This window comes from Acipenser ruthenus, chromosome 29 (assembly GCF_902713425.1).
Source record: "Acipenser ruthenus chromosome 29, fAciRut3.2 maternal haplotype, whole genome shotgun sequence".
NCBI classification, from domain to species: Eukaryota; Metazoa; Chordata; class Actinopteri; order Acipenseriformes; family Acipenseridae; genus Acipenser; species Acipenser ruthenus.
In genome coordinates, this window is record NC_081217.1 from 1,700,656 (window position 1) to 1,720,941 (window position 20,286).

General features: G+C 43.1%; 1 protein-coding gene across 2 annotated transcripts in view; it reads left to right on the forward strand.

The window, feature by feature from the left end:
• The first annotated feature begins 2,524 nt into the window (after positions 1–2,524).
• The window catches only part of LOC117433529 (purine nucleoside phosphorylase-like), a 29,216-nt gene continuing 11,454 nt past the window's right edge, over positions 2,525–20,286 (forward strand). Inside the window, exon 1 of one of the 2 annotated variants that reach the window (XM_059004325.1) lies at positions 2,525–2,669. The gene's annotated coding sequence lies outside the window, so the exon portion shown is untranslated. The remainder of the gene's footprint in view (positions 2,670–20,286) is intronic. The other variant, XM_059004324.1, reaches the window with a different exon arrangement.

The following is a 20,286-nucleotide window of genomic DNA, read 5'->3' on the forward strand; positions in this document are numbered from 1 at the left end:
GGTCCAGCCCCTTTGTCTGCCTTCCTATAAACCCTCCCTGTGAGCAGCTCAGCCTTGTCTGAGAGGAGCCGCCAGCTCCTCCCACTTCAACGCTGCATGTGGGGGAGAAAGTTTCTGCAACAGAGCTGGAGTCGCTTGAAACAGGCCCTCCTGCTGCAAGACTGAATACAGTGCAAAACAAACACATGTGCACTGCATATAGGATGCTTACACACTGATCATCACTGTATAGTGAATACTGCTTCAGCGTGGTATTCACATGCTGTTTCACCTAAATGTGATTGTCATGAATTTTCACCCTGACAGCAGATAGGAGTCTTGGTTTGGTTATGGGGATTTCTGAAATGCATTGGCATTGAGTAATAGAGAATCTGTAATGAGCTTAAGTGCAGACAATATGCTGGGGGAAAAAATAATTCTAAAGAAGAGTCCAGCCAAGCCCAGGAGTTATCTTTGCATCTGGAAGCGTCTGTCCGCTGGTCGCCCGTTTCTCTTTTCCTGGAGCCCTTCCTATTAACGTGATTTAAGTTTTCAATGTTGGATTTCAATTAAGAGCTAATTGTTGGCACAAGAATAATACAGTTGTGCCAAGTCATTATCAGACATTGCAAATCAGCAAACATACAGAACCATGAGAGATGGAACTTGCCGTCCTGAGCATGACATTGGGGGCTCATTGAAGCTTCAGGAATGTAGGGAAGTATTTCTAGTGGAGCAAAGACCTTACCTGGACAGCCTCGGAATCACAATGAGTTTCCCTTGTCCTGTCTTGACAGATGGGGGTCCTAGTTTACAGTGGCAGGTTATTCAGTAAGACTTTGCTGTAGATTTCTGTGTGATTCCATGCAACTTAACTGCTTATCAGCTGTGCTCTATTATACACATATATATTGCATGGTGTATTTCAAGCTACTTATATTGCTATTACCAGTAATAATGTCTGTATTTTTTTTTTGCTTGCATTAGTCTGGTGTTATTATTACAGTCATGGCTTTAACTCGCAGATCTTTGTATTTTTCATGACTGTAACCCATGCAGAACCATGGTGTTTGTTTACTGTTGGTCCCACTTAAAAATCAATAGCTGTCTTTATAAAAACAAAGCAAACACACAGAGCCCAGAGCTGAACCAGGTGCAGCTGCGTGCCGCTGGCTTCATCCTTGTGACGTGCTGTTCTTCCCACAAGCTGGTCATCGATCAACACAGACTCCTGTCCTTCACTATAGTCCCTTAGGGCAAGGCATAGTTGTACTTGTGTCTGGGCATTCAAGTCGCTGTTCATGATATTTCTGCAGTAGTCATTCGCCTTCCTCAGTAGTAGCAGTTTACAGGGAATGATATATGGTTCTGAATGCAGCTCAGTCATAGTAATGCCACTGGACACTACACTGAGAACCCCAGTGAGCTTGGTGGGATCTTGGGAACCTGCAAGGTCTGGGAGAGGGTCGGGGATCAGGTGATGTATTTTTGTGTTTGTGTTTTTGTTTCTTTCTTTAGGTGGTGTTTAGAATGCGGTGTTCACAATGGTAAGCATTGCTTTTCAAGTCTGCAGTCGGCGATTGCATGGGGCAGTTTGTCTCACAATATTTACTTGAGATGTGAAAACACAGTGCATTGGAATTCACAGTGCATTAGAATTCACAGTGCATTGGAATTCACAATGCATTAGAAGTCACAGTGCATTAGAACTCACAGTGCATTAGAACTCAGTGTATTAGAACTCACAGTGCATTAGAACTCACAGTGCATTAGAACTCAGTGTATTAGAACTCACAGTGCATTAGAACTCACAGTGCATTAGAACTCAGTGTATTAGAACTCACAGTGCATTAGAACTCACAGTGCATTAGAACTCACAGTGAAGTTCTGGTTGCCTTGAGGTAACAAATCCATCTAACTGCCGTGCTGTCCAGATAAGTGATGGCAGCTTCCATTGTTGTACTTTATCAGTGATGTAAGACTTGCTTGGGGAAATACAAGGAGAGCGCAGGACAGACAATAATTGGTAATTTGGTCACTCAGTTACTGTGTCAGTGCATTCAGTTATACTCTTTTAAAGTCTGAAGTATCAATAAAGATGAATAACAGTGCCACTAACATGCACTGATACATATGTGAAGCTACACCAGTGAAGAGGAAGGTGTTCCCCTTTCTCAATCCCTCTATCCATGGTCAAGAAACCCTCTTCCCTTCCCACACTATCACTATACTCTACTTACATCTTATTACTAAGCTGATTCAACCTGTACAAACGTTGTCTAACAGAGGAAGGGGCTAGCTGGTGCAGCAGACTAAATCACTAGCCATGCACCCCTGCCTTTCACCTCTGGGTGTGACTGCCTTCATCAAGTTGTGCTGCGGGTCCTCAGCTTCACAGACAGCCCTCATCCTGCTTGGCATACTGTCTCAGCAGTCCCTCTCCACTGCCTTTCTCTCTGTGCCAGGCTCGCTCTCTCTCTCTCCCTCCCCCTGGATCTCCGCTCCTCACTCCTGCGCACGCCTCTCTCTCGGTTTACAGAGTTTCAGGACTCTGCCCGTCTCTCCAGCCAGCATCACCGTGCCCAAGCAGAGGTGAAGCTTGCCGGGCTGTACAAATACTGTGAAGCAGAGCAGTAGAGACTCTGTAAGTAATGAAATGTGCAGGGCGAGGCAGACTGGAAAGGAAGCATGTGAGTAAAACCTTCTTTTTTATGTACTTGGCATGATACTGCTGCAAGCTGATTACTGTAGGTCTGTATTAGAGCATATGCTTTTTATAACAATACATACATCTGAGTTTCTTTCCGTTCAGTGCCAGTACTCTAGCAGCACCTCATCTTACTTCACAGTTGTTTTATCTTCTGATATTAAGTAAAATATTTCTACTGCATCAGTGAACTACCTGTGGTGAAGCGCTTATGTAAACCAAAGTCTCTTACTAAATAAATAAACGTCCATATATACCAGGACTTGACATAGAATGTGACACCTGCCCTATGCAGCACACTCTTTGTGAGAGTGGTCTGCACGGCACATGGCTGGGTGATTTTAAAATGTGACACCTGCCCTATGCAGCACACTCTTTGTGTGAGTGGTCTGCACGGCACATGGTGATTTTTGTTGCTCCCTGACACCCTCTGCAGCTTCGTCTGACTGATACAGGCTGTCATCACATGCAGTATAATGCAGGGCATTGCACTGGTTATTATTATTATTATTATTATTATTAGTAGTAGTAGTAGTAGTAGTAGTAATATTGCTATTGTTCTTGTTCTTAGTATTGTTATGTTAGTATGTTAGTTACTAGCATTCTTTCCATAAAGTGCTTTCTGTAGCTGAGACTTCAGAACCATGTGGGATTATTCCAGTGAAGCATTAAAATCTTCCAGCCTGAAGATGTTATTTCTTAATGGATCAGAAAGTTAAACAAATGATACAAGAAGACCTGGCCCATCAAACACTGAAGGTCCCATCCAAGCACTTAAAGAATTAACCTTGCCTGTGTCAAGCCAGCTAAGAGCAACTGAGCAAGAATGTGGAGAGTTACAGAAGAACCAGCCAAGCATTACCAGCCCAGTACATGGAAAAAGTCTTTCAGAACCCAGCATGTGTTTCCTTATTAATATTCAAACTCCAAGCCAAGCATTGACTGCATGAAATCCTTTATCAAGGAAATGAGAAATAAAAATGGATAGATCTATTGATGTTTTGAGGAAAGTAAAGAGCTATAAAATATAGGTCAGTGAAAGTGTAATATTTCACTGAGGGGTATGCAGATTTTTTTACGTCCTCATACAAATCACCGGCACGACTCTGACACTGTCAGTAGAGCTTGCATCGTTTCATTAGCTCCTAGTAGTAAATTTAGGACTGAAGGGCAGGACACTGCGCTCTGCTGAGACGTGTTCCTGGACAGCAGTGAAGGAGGGAGCCTGGAAACGCTGTATCCCAGTAACGGGGGAGCAATGGCGGGGAGCAACACTAGGAATTTGATTTGGGTTTAAGGTTCCAGATATTCCTGGTTGGGTTACTTATCAGTAAGGGTTTTGAACAAGCAGGAGCTGCTTCTTTTAGTGCTGATGCACATCAACCAAACAAACTAAATAAAATACAACTTCCAACTGCCCGGGTATGGTTTGTGTTTTGGCTTCAGGTTTGTGGACACCTCAGATCACGCCAATGGGAAAAGATCACCTCAGCAAGCCAGCAGTAGGTCCTGATGTCATCAAACAGGAGGTTCCGTATACTCTGAACCAGCCGGGAATGTACATGAGACGTGTTTGTTTAAATTAAAACATTTATATCAGTCTCACAATATCACTTACTGTGTTGCTCAAACCGCAAACCATTCGAGGTTGGCTGAGTAAGCTATTATAGGCATTATATTGAGGCATTGCAGTATATCCACAAGGCAGGAATCTTCACCAACCCCTTGGCTGTTTGTTTAACTGCTTAGCTAACGATGCACCAGCAACCAACACAGCCCAATCCCCCTAAGAACACTGAATGAAGCCTCGTTTTTTCTGTGTCGTTTCTGCATTGTTTTGCCTGCCTTGTGTAAACTAATCCAGGCAAGGAACTGTAAAGCAGACCAATTTCCTGCAGACCCCGGTGATATAAAAAGCTTCAGCTGATGAATGTGAGAGGAATGCTAACCAGTCCGGTGACTGGAGGCTGCGTGAGGTGTCTGCACTGAGGAATGGCTGTTTAAGCACAGGCACAGTAATATATGCTAATAATCACACATAACCTTGTCAGTAAGCGATGATCCCTTTCAATTACAAGGCAGCAGCAATTCATTTTTTGGAATTCTATAAATCAGGGATTCTTTCTTTCTGTGCATTTTCAGCTTCATGCCCACAACTCCATGTGGATTTGGATACAGCTCTGCAATGAACCGACACGACCAATTTGCATTGTTTTCTGTACATGTAATTAAGCTGCAGCCCTGTGGCTGAAGCTCCTAACACATGGACACATGGTAGCCTATTTGAAACTTGATGCATGCTTCATCATCTATTTCCCTATTCTCTTTCTCTGTATCTCCCCTTTCTTTCTCTCTCCCGTTTCTTATTAGGACATTTCAGTTGTTTTAACTCAGGGCTATGCTAACTGAGAACAGTGCAGATAAAGTGAATAACTGCTTCACAAACCGTATCAAGCAAATCAGCTGCTAAATGCGCTAGGCTGCCCACAATTTGGCTCGCAATCGGACACACATGGCAAACACCTGTCAAATAAACAGCGAATGAAAACAAAGCAAAAATGCTAAAGCAGGGTAAAAACATTGATTTTAAATAGTATGCTGTAAATACGGAAAAAGTATTGTGACTTGCCAAATTAACAATGGCAAACTGCACAAAGTACATACATACATACATACATTATTATTTGTTTATTTAGCAGACGCCTTTATCCAAGGCGACTTACAGAGACTAGGGTGTGTGAACTATGCATCAGCTGCAGAGTCACTTACAATTACGTCTCACCCGAAAGACGGAGCACAAGGAGGTTAAGTGACTTGCTCAGGGTCACACAATGAGTCAGTGGCTGAGGTGGGATTTGAACCGGGGACCTCCTGGTTGTAAGCCCTTTTCTTTAACCACTGGACCACATAGCCTCCTTATTAAAACTGATAGAGGTAATTGGATTAGGGTACTTTGACAGTGAACATTGTATACGGTTTTGAATTATATTTTCAAATGTTATAAAAAACAGATTTCCGAGGGGTAAGAACAGGGGTTTTCACTTACAGTGCAGGCACGGCATGCTAATAATAGACCAGACAGCCCCCTTCTTTAAGAGACGCTGATGTAACAGGGTGGAGGCTGGGTGTGAACCGGTGACCCCGCGCACCACAAGCAAGCATCTTAACCACAGTGCAAAAGTGCCGGGCTGGTCTGCATTCGCGGTTTACATCTTCAGCTCATCTCACCGACACATAGCAAAGAAACACACTACATTTTATAGAACTTTTATTTTTTACTGACATGCATTTACGCAAGTGCTGTGGGCTAGACGGATTTAAATAAATGCAGAACGTCATTATATACTTGAAAAAGCAGTACATTTACAGATGCAAATTAGAGCAGGGAGCAGTTCCATGAGAATGCAGAAGAGCCCCCAGGCGTCCAGTTAATTTAAAGAAATAAATCTTACTGCTATCATAGTGTGATGATACATTACTTGGGATGTAATTGTCATTGTTACTGTCAAAGGGAATCTGAGGGACTTGCTGGCATTAATATCCTCTCTTTCCCTCGTATGCTTTTGAGCAACAGAAAACGCTTCCATCACACTCAGAAGTCTGTTGGCAGTGATTCATGGCTCCCAGCTTTCTTGTATTCATTCTCCTGGTGACAGAGACTTTATTGAACTCCCTCGGGTACCCTGCGTTCTCACCACAGTCTATCTGCTGAAAGCAGAGGGGCGTAGGCTGTGTGGAGGAAGCAGCCTTTTGCAAACAAGCCTTCTGTGCTGTGGCCAGGATGCTCTCTAGGTGAGAGTGTGGGTGCCAGCTTCAGCCCACCCTGTGCCATGTTACAAATCCACCACTGCTGCGGTTAGATTTGTTTCTGTACAGTAAGGGTTCCATAGCACATTATAATCCATGACTGCATGGCATGATAACTCAGAAGGGAGATACGTTACTTGCATTTGTGATCATATACATTCATATACAGTATTATTATTTAATGCAGCTGAACGCACCAAGAGACGCAGATACACCAAACTGCAATTTTAAAGCGAGGAGGAGCAATTGTCTGCTTGTGTGAAAGTCATGACAATTTGACAGGGCACGGTCTGGCAGTGGTGTACCAGCATGGAGCACACTTCTCCTTTAAGTACTTTTTAAATGATAAAGGAGATAAGAGATTAAGGGCTGAATATCAGAGGATTCAATTTTCAGTTGCAACCAATAGCTCTATTTGGTTAAATTAAAAAAAAAAGTGACACATCCTATTAATAAATCATTTCATGTCTGCCCTGCAGGGCCCCAGAGTTTCCTCACAAATGAGTTTTCTGTTGGAGCAGCGCAATTAGAGAAGCGCTGTTTACTGTACTGTGAGCCCCTGTTTCTGTTTATGAGAAACATTCTTATTTGATATAGCTCACTGTCCAAACCGACCAGGTTCACAAACATCTTCTCAATGAACCTTCATGGCCTCTATCACTGTGTGATAATGTGGGTTAAGAATACAAGCCAGCTGTATGCATATCTGGACTAAGTTAGCAGGATGTGGAGGCAGACAAGCTCAGAAGAATTCCACAGGAATCCTGCCTGCCTTGATTGCTGCTGTTGGATGTAAAGCAGGGCTCTGCTTCCGCTGCTCCGAAGATCTTTATCTGATTTGAGTTGAAAGGGTTACCAATTTACAGTACATCAGCAGTCGGGTCGAGCGAGCAGACTTGACAGCTAGACAGCACAATCACACCCTGCTCTCGCACCATCAGACACCATTACATGAGAGAATGACAGGCACCAGGAAATGAGCAGCAATTTAATGCGAGGCAGGAGACCTCTCCGAATGTTCTGCCAGTGACAGGAGAGCCCTTGAATTGTGCAGACAGGCCTGGTAGGGAACCTCTTGGCTCATGTGCACCGCCTTTTTCTTTAAAACAAAAAAAAAAAATGTTTGTGCTTGTGCTTGGGGATTTGGTGCTCCTGGAAGGTGAGGTGTGCACTGTGTCACATGCTGTTACTGGGCAGGCAGGCCTGTCCATATGGTATACTGATATACTACACACCTGCATGCCTTGAGTCACAGCAGTAGTAATTCAATGAACCAGAAGAGATTCAAATACAATCTGAGCGTGACAGCAAAACGTGCATTAAATGTCACTATATATATACACAATGCAGAAACGAGAAGATTAGCAATAATTATAAATTTTTCAGATCAACCTCCTGTTGACAGGACATTCTAAGTTAAGTTGTTCTTTTGACTCTGTTCTTACCTTTGTCCTCCAAAGACCTCGTGCAGTGTGCTGTACCTCTCAGCAGGAGGTCACTGTGAGGTATTGAGACATGTAGCAGAAATAGGAGCCGTAAAACAAACAAGCCACAACATTGCAAGAAGCGTTCTGAAGGAAACGTCCGCCGCCCGTTGGCAACAGCAGACTCTGTTGAACACCCTTAACGCACTTGTCAAAATGAGATACTGAAACCCCCTATCTATGTGCAATCTCAGTGTGGAAACAATTACAATTCATCATTTATTTGCATTTAATAATCTTTGGTACATGCCTACGGTTGCTTCTGATACATCCAGAACCCTTTGCTGCATAATCTCTGCATGGCACAAGTTATTAAGAAACAGGATAAAGTGCGCTATGTGCACAGCTGTGATACTTTGGGGAAATAAAAATGTAATCCATGGAAAGCACTCCGTACGCATTTAAATTAAAGCGTGCTGCGCTGCCTTTTGGGAATGCAAGCTGCTTTATATTTGCAGTGATTTAAAAACACAGGGGGCCCGTGCAAGGTGAGGTACAAATACAAAATGCTGATGGGTATACTACTAGTATACATTACCTACACAATCAGTATACTCTACATGTCCTAAGTACACCAGTAGCGCACAGCGTTACATGCTTACAGCTGGTACACAGAGTATAGTAGTTACCATCACATGCATTTCAAATTATATTGACACCATAGCCCCTTACTCACAACAGCCCTTGATCCTCGCGCCTGTGTCCCGTGGCTCCTCAATCTGTACTGCACACTGCTTTCATCGCACCCATCTCTCGATACCGCGCCCAGCCAGGTGTCCTCCAGGCTCCGTCTGCCACAGACAGCTAACACCTGGCCCCGTGCTTCCTCCCTGTATTCCCAGACCTCAGCAGGGCAGTGTGCTGCTATCAATCAACAGGCACATAATGCACAAATCTGCATTCACTTCATCACAGAGCCAGTCAGCGGGATTGATGTCCTGCTCAGCGTGGAGACTTTCTGTGACAGCCCTGTGGCGGTGAAATTGAAAAACAAATACAAACCAAAACGCTGTGTTGTTTACTGGGAATGCAGAGAGGAAGCATGCTAGTCACGTGCCGCTAGCTGGAGCGTTGTTAGCGGCATGCCCATTAATTGCTTAAGCTGCTGCTAATTGTGCAATGTGGGACCGGGGACCCCGCACACTGCAAGCGGGCGTCTTAACCACGATGCAAAAGAGCCGGGCTCGTCTGCATTCGTGGGTATAGAGCTTTTAACCTCCTCTCATCTCACCACCCATTACATATTCAGGGCTTTCTTTCATATAGTTTGCTGTGTCAGCAGTAACCTTTGCAAGCCTTATCGGGGCACGTCATTTGTTTTCTCTGCGTTGCTTTATAATGCTGCTTTTAAAAGACTGCATCTAGTTTTTTTGCATGACGAAGGACTCACAGCATATCATTAATAAAAACTTTTCTATGGACGTATGCCAAGTCTAAGACACATGCAACTACTATTACAATCGCCACTGTTACTCTTCCATCTGAAACGCATGGGCACAGACAGAACCCTGCTCTAACGAGAACTGTGCTTCATCCAGGATTACATATATCTTTAAATACGTGGCACGCAGCAATGAATAATCTTTCTGTAAATCTCGGAGGAATTGCAATCTAATTGCCTGGTGTAACGTTCATTTGCATTTCTTGAAAAAAAAAAAGAAGGAAAAAAAATATCTGTGATTATAATGTTCCCCAAACCATTTCTCATTAACTCCTTGTTGCCATGGGAACGCTTGATCTAATTAACACTCCACTTTTCACTTACTATTTCCATAAATAAATTAAAGATGCAGCAATTCCTTTTTTTTTTTTTTTTAAAGTTTTCTCGGGGGGGTCGCTCCCTGAAAGGTTTAGGGGAGACGTGTCTGGAGAGTTCTTTGCGGAAATGTTTTGTGAATAATGCAAGATTGAACCGAGCTGCCAAATAAAACACGGCTTTGACCCTGTTTCACAGTGTCCCTTCTGTACGAACAGGAACCTTTAAAAAAAAAGAATTGATCCGAACACTGTGATGACAGGCACAGCACTATTGTATCCGGAACCAATGTGTCTGAGAGGAGTAGTTCAGAGGACGCTATAAGGGACACATTTAATATTCAAGGGGCAGAGTTGGTGAGCTAGTTACTGAAAGATGTGCATCAGAGATGTGCTGCATTCCTCCTATCCAGTAACTGTGTATAGATTTATTAATAAATAGTTTGATAAACGATATTAACGCCTCCAGCGGCCTTCATTATAAGACACTATCACCAGTAGTGTCATAGAAGCATGACACTCTATACTGTGCAATTATTATAAGCATACTTATGTTCTAAACATGTCGGCTGGAACACAATTTATTTTAACAGAATAAAACCAGCACAGCTGCTCTGAGTAGTAATGGAGCAGTGTTTCTTGGTAGTTGTACAGCATACTGTTTTTTTTTTTTTTTTAAATCTATCTTAAGGGAACTTATCTGTCTTCAAAACGAGGCCCTTAGACGGATATCCATAAAACAAAATATCAGAATGTTTACAATTGCAATGGCTGTCTCGTAAATCTTTTTTTTGGAGATACGTTTCTGTATTTTTAAGAAACCCGATATTCGACTTCCTTGTGGCTCAGCACCCTTGGTGCGGGTTGTGACTGTGCTCAGTTTACAGGCCAGGATTTCGTGCAGCTAAATGATGTTGCTTGTGCATTCTCTAGTCGTGCTTCATGTTCTTTTGAAGAATGTTCCATGTCCTTCGACGGTTTCATTATTATGGCTATTTTCAGCTCTTTGTTTTGTCTGACTGGGGTACTCATTATGCAGGTGAAATGTTAATTGCTTGTGTATTAGCATTCAGTTATAACGATTCATTAGACTGCATGTACTCAGTTTCTGCTTTGAGTCTGCTTCAAGTAGCACCTACTTACACATAAGAGGCAGTGGATGTGCCCTCATTTAAATTAAGGGCAGCCATCTCTGACGTCGGTGGAGCTCAGACACACAGACGCTCACAGGGGGGAAGCAGGAAGCCCTATAGGGTTTCAGTACAGAAGCTGTGCAGATCTGCACCCTTGCTGGGGCCTCAAAACCAGCCTACGCTGCACGGTGTGGAGGAAATGGTTTTGGAGAACAGTTTAAAGCTGTGGAATACGAAGGCCTGTTGTGTTTTTTCTCTTCTTGAGATAACGCAGCAGCAGCAGCAGCAGCCCGTCTTGTTTGCGGTTCACTCAGTGACGCTGGCTTTATCTTCTCAGAAAGTGTGATTTTCACACGGAGGGGCTCGAAGCCGAGATGAAATAGAAAAAGGAAGCACTGGCAGGTGTTTCCAACCACAGTGGGGCTGGGGGAAGTCAACAAGCTGACTCAAAATGTGAAACAAATACTCGGAACATTTCAAAACATTTCATCATAACGTACTGATCGCAGACAGGGATGCCTCAAAGGGTTTCGCTCCAAGTTGTAACTGTCTGCCTCCCTGTCAGATAATTAGTATAAAAAGCAAAGCTTCGAAAACGTCTTGATTTGAATATCTTGGCACTTTTCTTGACTGTTATTAAAATGTTGCTTTGAGCTATCGTGCACAGAACAGTGTGTGTTTGTAAGCCTGCAGTCACTCCCTGAACACCTGTGTAAGGGAGATGCACTGATACGTTCACTTTAGAAATTCAGATCGCCATCCTTGCACGGTGTGAAGTCACTTCCTGCTGCAATATCACAGCACCATCTAGTGAGTGTAATTTACTGTGCCGTTGCATCTGTAACACGTGTATTGTCGCTCTGTGTGCATGTGTTGCATGATATTCTTATATATATATATGTAGTTTTCTTATTTATTCCTTCATTTGAAATTCTGCCAGTTTTTCTTTTTTCTTTCCCCAGACCTGCGTTCCAGCTGCTTCTCTTCATAGTCTCTTAATCAGTACACAAACACATTTTCTTCCCCGTCTCGGAGGGCAACCTCACTGCTTGCAGCACGCACACAGAAGCAATCTGTCCCAGCATGGTGCATGCAGTCGGTTATTGCAGTGTGGCAGAGTCAGGGTCCAGCTTTTAAATTTTCACAGTCCTCGCTCGCTCAGTTCTTCAGTGACAGGGCTCCTGAAACACAGAGAGACAGCTGAGAGGAAAGAGTCTGTATGGGCTCACACATATATCATCATGGCTTTGAAACTGACTGAGTCCACTGATGTGAGTTCATGTAAGGTCAAATCTGGAAAAAAAGACTCACAGTGGCAACTGACTTTACTATGAAATAATGAAACAAGCAGGGTTTTCACACTGTTTTCCAGATATTAACGTGCAAAACAGAAGGCAGGTTTACCCAGCTTGTTCTTTCAAAAACATTTTAGAGCTGGAGTTCAGTGTTTGGTCCAGGGGGTACCACATTTTTGGAAGAAGCGCTTTATGACTTTCTATCGATTCCAAAAACGGGGCTATCGATTAAAAAAAAAAACAGGCTAATTTCCAAAAATGGGGCTAATTTCATTTTCATAACAGCAGATCTATTTGTATTAAATGCGAAGGTACAGTTTTTAGTTGTGTGCACGACCTGCAGTCACAGTGGCCAGCTGATACTGCATTACTGTTGTACACTATGGGTAGCAAGTGTAAGAGCTGTCACATTCACACAGGAAATCCCGATCAATCAGGTTTCTTAATGTTAAGTAGAGTAGGTATCATGTAAGCGCTGTCACATTCACACAGGAAATCCCGATCGATCAGATTTCTTAATGTTAACTAGAGTAGGTGTCATACCCCTGCACCAACCCCACAGCCTCACCATTCAAAACAACTAGAGTTCAATGACTTCTTCATGCTGCTGGTAACGTATAGCCTAGTCTTTAGGACTGCAACTGAAATGCCAGTGATAGGAGGTTTGTATCCAGCTACCTGATCCTCCTAACAAAGTGTCAGGTGTCCATAAGAGGATCTACAGAAAGGCATTTCCATTTAAAATAAAAACTTTCTTGTGTTAAAATATGCGTGCAGTAGGCAGTGAAAACAGGCAAGCGTGTAATATCATGTTGCACACATATTTTGTTAACTTGCTAATAGCATTGATTTTATGGGCGCAGTTGGAGAGGCGCTCAGATGAACCACAGCGGAGGAGCGTGTTTTTCCAGTTAATGAGGCTGCAAATAAGACTGACATCGCATGAAACCCCACCCCTTTCTCTTGGAAGTGAATCAGCTGCTGGCTGTGATTCTCTCATGAGCTCCATACAGGGGCTTCGTCCTCTTTGTTCAAGAGAATGGGCTGATCGTTCCGGAGTCTGTGTGGGACTGGGCAGTGTGCAGAGGGGGTTCAGTTCTGCTAGCAGTGCTAAGTCCTCATTACAGTACAGTTATTTCAACATCTTTATTTCTTCACTCCTCAACCCAACCCAATGACTGTGCTTTACACTGATTTGAAAACAAACGCACTCTGGTGCTCATGAATCACTCACATGGTCACTCTGTTTAATTCATCCAAATGAACAGCACTGCCAGAAAACTTGATATGAATAAATACTTCTGAATGTACGCTGCACACAGGATGTGTGAGAGAAATGCATGTGTGCATTCCTTTAGAATGCTTCTGTGCAGTATATACAACACCAAATAAAACAGATTTCAAACGCACTGAGCATTTCTTTACAACTATAGTCGCTGGACAAAATGTTTCAGAAGTAGGATTTTATTTTATTTTTTAGATGGCAGACGTGCAGAATTTGATTTGTTTTACAAGGACGTCACGTCTCATTGAGCTGCATTGCCCTAAACCCTGGGCTGAGCCTGTGAGTGCACTACAGGGACCAGAGCACCAAGCAAAACTTGATAAAACTCTTCTGCCCCAATAAGCTCAGCATATCCCATTAAACATCGTACCGTCTGCTCTGGTTCATGCAGATGAAGTTAGGGACGTTACGGGGGTAGAAAACTCTCGTAAAAGATTGTGTGCCTCGTGATCCGACGCACGATTAATGATTTCTGCACCCTCCCTGTCACGTGCACCAAAATGAATTTGCACTATCGCACCTGGGAATGCTTTGGGTTTTATTTATTACAGAGTGTAGTCCTGCTGTGAAAGGTACCTGACACCGGTCAAATGTACCAGAATGCATAGCGATGTGGGAGTTGAAAAGTCCTGAACTGTCCCAAACTGTCCCAGTGCACATGGGAGTCATATGGGAACTCTACTAAAGGCACACGATGCTCCAGCTCCTTTCCTGAATTTCTCACGAATCGCTGTTAAAACAAAATGCCTTTCACGTTTTGATCCTGTCAGTGTAAAACGATACCGGCAGGCTTTGAAATGAATCTCCCGATTGAATTCGCTGTTTAACTGACATATTCTTGTTTCACTTCTAGATCCAATGCAGTTCAGCTGGGCTCATTTAAATAAATCGGAGTCAGGCTGTCAAGCTGAAAATGCTGCTTGAGTGGAACATGTCTGAGCAGAGGAACTGTAGCCATGGCGATAAAAATGTCAGGGCCCTTTGGTTACTCAGCACATGCCAGCCGTTCATTTCCTGTCACCCGGAGCAGAGACAGTTTCCATTCAGTGAGTGTGTGGCCAGAATCGGGGACAGTGGACAGACAAAAAACGGATTAATTTGTAATTGTAATATTTGCTCGTCGTGGCCCTGGACGAATGCAGGCTTCAGTAAACACACTATAGAATAATATCTCTTTACATTTAAGTGTCTCTTGATGAATTACAGTTAGTTATTGGATCAGAACACAGCAACGACATGTATCATTTTGTAGTTACAATGCAACTACATTTCAAAATGAAAATGTGAAGCAGTTCTTAATTTGCAATTACATAGCATTTACGCTTGTGTGGTTGTGTATTGACAATGTGATGACCAGGTGATCACAAGTGAAATGTAATAACAGTGTCAAGTGTTACCTTAACCAAAATACAATCTCGCCCTCTACTTTGTACAGTGAAAACAGAAAACACAAATGCAGTTCAGCTAAACGAGGACGTCAGTTATATTTATGTAACATACAGTATGCAAACATAAATACATATTTATTCATATTTGCAAAGAGGCCATTCACAACAGCACATGAAATCAAATAAAAGGCAAAGCGTCTATTTTATCATCTGTGTTTCGCAGCTCCAGCAATTCTGTGAAGGGCTACAGTAGAGCAGAGCAGATGAGTGACAGTGTGAACAGTTTGAACTAGGCATGGGTTCCCAGAAAGCGAGGTGGCAGTGCCCGTGCTTGTTACAGTGATTGATGACCTGGGCACCACCCTTTCTCTGCACCGCAGCTGTACAGAGCTGTGCGACAGATACTCTGATGATTAATGTGTTAATTAGGAACAAAATCACAAGCTGCTCATTAACCCTCCAGCGATACATTTTATCTCCTGAATTACAACCTTCAGCAGGGTCCCAGGTGCATTCCCACCGAAGAGCAGTGCGGGACAGAGAGGCGAAGGCGCGCAGGAGTACCTCTGTGAACACAAGCACTAGACGAACGGGTGCAGTTTATTAACACGGTACTGTGAGCCGCACGTGGAACTCCTAGCTCTGTTTTACTAGGTTACACAGTTTTGTGTCTTCTTTATCCTCTCTGGACCAGTGCTGCTTACCTAACAGTTTGTTTTGGGTAACGTATGCAGTGTTTCTTATGAAAATGTTTTCAGATCCACAATAGATTTTCTTATTGATCTTCAGTGTCAGTGCCGAGAAGTTGTCATTTTCATTTTCATACATATCAGTGGTACTGCAGCTGGGGTTTATTCAGTAATATTCACACAGATATTAGGGGACCGCTATGGTATTTCTCAAACCTTTATGAAATTGTTGTGATTTTTAGTTTTGCTAACAACGCTCTGTAATACATCCTTCACAGCATCAAACACTATGCAACTGGGAGCTCATTTTAGCATGCAAGCAGTTTTATTAGTGATCGATGACTTGTTTTTCGTTGAAACAGTCTCACGCTATGAACAGCGTCTGGCGTTCATCTCTGGGCGCTCTCCCGCAGTATTCCCACTCCACTCCCTGGTGTTCACACTATCAAGGCTTCAGTACACAGACAAGGTGTGGAAGAGGTGAAGGCAGACCAGACCGCGACAGATCACACACTGTGGTGCGACGTCAATGACGTCCTTCCAGAAACAAGGCTGCCGTGCAGCAAGCAGCAGGCAGCAAGCACGCTCCAATCCACACCACAGCGGAAGACTAATGCAGGTGGCCTGAGACCCAGCTTTAAAGATTTGTTTTTTTTTTTCATTTTGTATTTTCTGTTTCTCTTTGGATGAATACTAATTCCCTGTAATTTTAATTGCAGTCTGGCAGTCTTTTCACGGGGCACCTCATTAACATAGTCCAGCCTCTAGCGAGATTATATAGTCTGCCATTTGCATGAAGTCATCAATTACAAAACTGACAGCAGAACCCGTGGAAACTTCAGTATTGTTGACTGGGCTGTTGGGATGGAAGACTACCAAGCACTATGTGTGTGTGTGTGTGTGTGTGTGTGTGTGTGTGTCTGTCTGTCTGTCTGTCTGTCTATCTGTCTGTCTGTGATGGCTGAGGACACAAGGGGAGCGGGTGTGTGCTGAGCGAAGGTGGAGATTTTTAAAAGGAATTTGAAACTGATAAAGTTCAATATTACATATTAGCCAGTTCTGAAAACCCACTAATGAATTCACTGCCCCCCCCGCCCCGCCCCCCCCCCCCCCCGACTCGCAAGGGCTTTGCTCCACTGCAATGTTTGCACCTGTTTAAAATTCTACAAAGAAAAACTAAAAGGCAAAGTGACTGCGAGGCAGACAGATATTGCTTTTTCAATGGAAGAGGGATCAATAAGCAATTCTTTCTTTCTTTCTTTCGTTCTTTCTTGCAGTTGCATATATTTCGCCTTGGCAACAGCGTAAGACCCCAGCTCTAATTCCCATGCCATTTACTTATCCCTAAGCAAATATCACAGCCATGCACCAGACTAATTGCACTGCATTTCAATGTAGAATCTGATCTGTGCAACACTGGGATGTAGCTGCGTGTGTCCGTGTACCACAAACCTGGAGCACAGGGTAATTGGAAAGATAAATGTCACGTTTTAAGATAAGAAGTGGACTCTTCAACTGTGGACCAACTGATCCTTGGCAATTTAACCAACCCACGAGACATGCCTCCTAGCCTGAAGGGCATAGAGAGGGCTCAGCCATGAATTCATTTATTAACCTTTATATTGCTGCACTCCCAAAGGGCAAAAGAGTTATCATTTATTTTACAATAGCAATATATCTCTCCTGCACTAGAGAAAGATACAAAGGTCCTACTGTAATATAATCGGGGGTATCAGTATTGTAACAGTCTGGTAGACCGGGGGGTCGAGGCTTAGCAGGGGAACTCCCCAAGCGAGCACTTTAACCGCTATACAAAAAAAACGTCACAGCTACTGTGTGCCACCTGCATTGTGTTGCCATTGCTGGCAATGCTGCGCTCTGCAACTGGGTCTGCAAGAGTTCCTTTGTGGATAATAATGTAAATGACTTGAAATATATAATTGTATATATTGAAGAGAAACGTGTTCTGTACAGCATGCGTGTGTGGAAGGATGGTTAAATGAAATGATAAACTATTGCACTCAGTTCTGTAGGTGTGCTGGATTGTTAATATTGACTCTTGAAAGCAGAATATATTAATCAGGCCATATTTGGGAGAGGATAAGAATGTGTAAGTCTAAGATAGACAAATCTAAAATGAAAAACGTCTTATCTCTCTGGGGAATTTCTTATTTCCTGTTGTATGAATTCCTCGACTGGAATAGTCTAATCCTTTAATTAAGTTTGGATATTTGTTGGCTCCCAGACTTGTCCTGTTTAAATTAAACAGAGACATGGGACTTTGGTCCATACTGGGACTTTGGTCCGTACTTTGTGGTGCCGCTTGGAAATGATGTGCTCCACTGGGGTCCGATGGAAATCAAATAGCAGGAGTTACCGCAGATGGGTAAGCAGGTGAAGTCTCTCAGTGCTTCCCAGTCTCTTTATAAAAGTCAATAACCTGCAAAGCAGACCACTCTGTTTTAGGTTTCAGCTTGTATCCGCCTGTCTGTTAGATTTCATTTGTATAGATTTATATTATTATGCATGACTCTCCCAGCCTTGCTGTATGAATCCCGATGCCTCTCTGTAATCTCCAGTCCCCATCCCTTCAGATGATTCAATAGATATTATTCCTCTTTATTGCAATTGGATAAAGGCGCACAGAGCCATCTATTTTAGGTTAGTTATTATTCAGTGTGTAAATCCCTGTAACAATGCTGGGCAGTGCGATACATCTACCAGCTGGTGATACAGGGCCATACAGGAGCAGAGAGACAGCCTTATCGAGCGCTGGAATAGATGGCATAATGTGTCTCATTTCAATAGGCTTCATGATTAACAGTACCGAACACGTCCCCGTGTTACTGGGATCCTGGTGTAAATGAAATCATGCTGCTGAGGGAACATTATTAACATGTCAGGAATATCTGGAAACATGGCCTGACCCTCCTTTACATTTTGATTTACATACAGACGCAATTACAGCCAGGATAAATAAGCGAGCAAAAGTTACGTTTTTTTCCCAAATTATGTGACAAGGGATTTGGTCTTGTTTTAAGGACACTGTTTTTTTTTTTTTTTTAAATAAATAAGAGTCAGTTAAGTCAACGGAACTGATTTTTGTGCTGTGATGAGAACACATTAAGATCTAATTACCTGGCAGACAGCAGCAGCAGCTTCCAGTTGCACAGTTTCAATGCAGCAGGTCCAGAAGGGTAACTGTAGCCACTGAGGCTGTGAGGTGTTTATTTCCACCTCACTGTAGGGTTATTTTCACATTCATTTTCAGGATTTACAAGCCTGAAGGAACCGAGCGGTTAATAATTCATCCCTGAACAAGTTTTAAGCATGCATTTATTTAAGAAGCCTGGAAGATTGCATTCAATATGCTTGCTTGAATTCAGTCCCCTTTTCTTATTTAAAATCGCACACCCCGCCAGCTGGAGGATGTTTGGATACGCTCCTGCTGCTGAATGTGAGCCCGTGTGCACTGAATAATTGATCATGTCTCAGGGACTCATGCCTGTCAGGCACCAGATCTCTGCGTGGCATGTATTGCTTTTCAGAGCGCAGAGGGCCCTGCTTAATTGTGAACAAGAGCACTCATCATGGGCTTGTACCAACAACGCTGGGCTCCAGTGAGGAAGAAGTGGCTTTCTTCGTGTTTGAATTAGAAGAGGTACTCTTGCTGTGCATGCAGACAGTACATTGCAATTGTACTGTGGTACACAATTACTGTATAAGGGATGACTCTAAACTAAGCTGACCCCACAGCGTCCCTTCACCCGCTTGGTAAATCCACAACCTTTATTTAGGGGAGAATCTACAAAAATGATCAGGGCCCGAAAAAAAAGCAAATGTCAGATCTCGGAGTCATCTAAATTATTGTAAAAAAAAAAACATCATCCCACTTGTCTAATCCGTTACTTCTACAAGACTGGTTTCCCTTCTGGCAACGAGAATAGGACAGGATAAGTCTGTTGGGTTAGCTTCCAATCAGCCAACCAAGACACACATTTTTGGAGTCGGGCTGGCCTTGTTATATCCTGGTTCAGTTTGGACAGGACCCTCCTCCTCCTCCTCCTCCTCCTCCTCCCCGTACGCACAGGCACAGGGGGAGTTTGATCTGCAGATACCCTAGCTATCAACCTTGAACCAGATGGACACATTGACATGCAGCTCCTGCCATCAGCAGGGGTATACTGTACTGCTGTGGCTCAGTTTCACTCCAGTGGTCTCGCTGTCATTGTAACGGATCCTAGCAGCAGATGAGTCAATAATACTGACATCTGCATAAGACACAGACTCGCCTCTCCAGTACACAGCTTGCTCTTTAGTTGGATGGTAAGACGTTCTTCTTTGAACTGTATGGTTTGTGGTTTGTTTCCAGCCCATGCCTTTCCATTGAATTCAATGGGCTGAGATACCACTTTGTTACACAATCAGGTCTTTTTTTATCTTGAAAAAATCTGTATATCTCAAATGAAAGTATAAAAGAGAAGAAGAAAAAAAGAAAATTAGGACTGCCAACACAAGAAAGGGGGGCAGTGATAACGCTGCTCATGCCAGTAAGAGATAAGAAAATGTGTTTTAAAACCTTTCTAATACAGGCGTATTGTTGTAGCTTTGCACTTCCCAGCTACATTTCTACTGACATCTGCTGATAGCTCAGAATAACTGAAGACAACGTGTCACCATTCGAACGAGTAAAAACAAAAGAAAAAACACCATCTCTTGTAACTGTAGTGGCAGACAAATGCTTGTGTGTGTTTACCCCTATGG